Source organism: Limulus polyphemus, unplaced genomic scaffold (genome assembly GCF_000517525.1).
Source record: "Limulus polyphemus unplaced genomic scaffold, Limulus_polyphemus-2.1.2 Scaffold1471, whole genome shotgun sequence".
Taxonomy (NCBI): domain Eukaryota; kingdom Metazoa; phylum Arthropoda; class Merostomata; order Xiphosura; family Limulidae; genus Limulus; species Limulus polyphemus.
In genome coordinates this window covers 19,244-21,623 of record NW_013667081.1, presented here as the reverse complement: position 1 = coordinate 21,623, position 2,380 = coordinate 19,244, and positions in this window count along the sequence as shown.

Sequence of the window (2,380 nt, the reverse complement as noted above, 5' to 3'; positions counted from 1 at the left end):
CTGAGGGACAACTGGCACGTTGAATCGGAAAGATAGACCAGTATAATTATGAATATTGAATGTAGAGAATGAAAATCTCATGGAAATGCCGACGGACTGAGCCGAAGACCCTGCAAAAATGACTGCAGACGTTGCTGCAAAAGAGAGGTTGAACTAACAAGGTGCCATCAAGCTGAAGTCAAATTGACTGAAGGAGTTGATGATGGTGAATTGGAACCAAGTATAGATGTTAAAGAAGAACAGGAGAAAGACCAATATTTGAAGCCAATAATTGATTTTCTACAAGCAAGTGTTTTGTACCCTGCTTAAGAGAAGGTGTCTAGCTTAAGCCCTGTGACAAAGAACTATTGGGCACAATGGGACCAGTTGAAGCTTGAAGATGGTATTCTTCTCCAGAGATGGGAAACTGCAGATGGGAAAATGACGACCTGGCAAACAGTTATACCGAGAAAGTTACGGGAAGTTGTGCTGCGTCAATCCCATGATAGTTTAACAGGAGGACATCTCGGAGTTAAGGAAGGAAGAGGCAGTGTTACGACAGCGGAAGTCACGTGACGTTGGTAACACGTAATGAGTATCTAGAAGGTTCGTGAAAAACGCTAGTGCATGCTATGCACACGTTTGTGTTACAACAGCGGAAGTCAAGTGACGCTGGTAGCACGTGATCAGTGTCTAGAAGATTCTCGAAGATATTACGCGGGCACTATTATCGTATATAAGTGCACTAAACAAAGGAGAGAGGGAGAGTGGGGAACCAAGGACAGTAGTTACGGTCGGTGGGAACCGAGGATAGCAGAAACAGAGATGGGAACTATAGTTGCTGACAGGCGGAGATAGAGACAGACAATTAAGTCAAGTGTGGTAGTAAAGAAAACTAACAAACGAACATACAGAGATGTAACATACAAAATATTAAAAGCAGGTATATTAAAAACATATTATTTAAGGCCAATCTACAACCTCTGAAAAGTTGATTCGGCATGTTTCAATACTGCAAAGTTATGTCCAGGAGTGAGTTGTGGTGACCTTCTCTAAAAACATTCATACGGGAATTGTAAACCTGTGCATAGGTCACATGACCTATGTAACAAAAAAAAAGATAAATAAGACACGATTATGTTTTGCAACTCACTACTGAAGATGATGTTGCAACGTCAAAAGATGTAAACTTTTAGAGGTCATTGACTGGCCTTAATGAAAATGTATTTAATGTTGTGTTATATATTATTTTAACATTATACAGAAGTGCCAAGGAATAATACTCATGTATGAAGTCTGGTGTCAAATCCTTACATCAGGACAGCTTACCACCTCACTTACAAGAGCTGCATGATTAGGGCCGTGGGGGCCTTACAGCTGATCAATGACATAGATTACATAATTTCTCATGGAATATCAAAACACCTTCTCCAGTGGACTCGTTATTTAGATCAATCAAATATCTCACAAGATTGATATTGGAGATATAGCTCCAAGGCATCAGTTTGCGAAACAATTCTCACTTGTAAAACAGTCTGAGGCTTTCGAAATAATCCATGAAGGAGTTAGGAGAGATAGAACCAAGTCATCACCTATTGTAACTGTAAAGAAGGATGGATCTACAGAGTTTTGCATGGACTACCAGAAGGTGAATGAAGTCACAAAAAAGGATGTCTACCCACTTCCAAAGACTGACTTCTTTCGATGCTCCATTTGGATCAAAATTTATTTCAACATAGGGTCTTAAGAGTGATATGGGCAAGCGAAAGTCGACGAAGCAAGTAGGGATAAGACAGCCTTTATGGCAGAAATGGATTTTGGCAACTTGTTGTGTTAACATTTGGATTGTGTAATGCACTTGTGATATTCCAACATTCAATGGAGTGTTCTCTGTCTGAATGATCTTGGAAAGTTGTACTTATTTATTTGGGTGATATAATTTCATACAGGAGGAGCTTTTATAATGCATACAAGATAAATAACAAATTGGGAATTTAAAAACCTGCAAATTGGGATCCAAAAAAAAAGTAAGCAAACAAGGCTGAAGGTACTGTAGACATTATTTACTCAAATTACAAATCCCTGTTTTTGACTGTACCAAAGGTAATTCTAGGTAACAGCAAGGAGCCAAAATAGGAGTTTGTAGTTTAAATAAATAATGCCTACAATATTTCCAGCCTTGTTTGCTTACTTTTTAATGTAGTAGCAAGCTGATACAATTCATAATGGTTTACTTTAGACATTAACTACTTTATCACATTAGTTCAAAATGTAAAATATTGTTACGTCTCCGTTTGTTAATTAACTTTCCGTAACTTCGTTCCGACTGAAACTTTGACGACACAAGTCCTTACTTAATAAAACTGGTTTATTCTTTCCGAATACAACTTTACGATACACT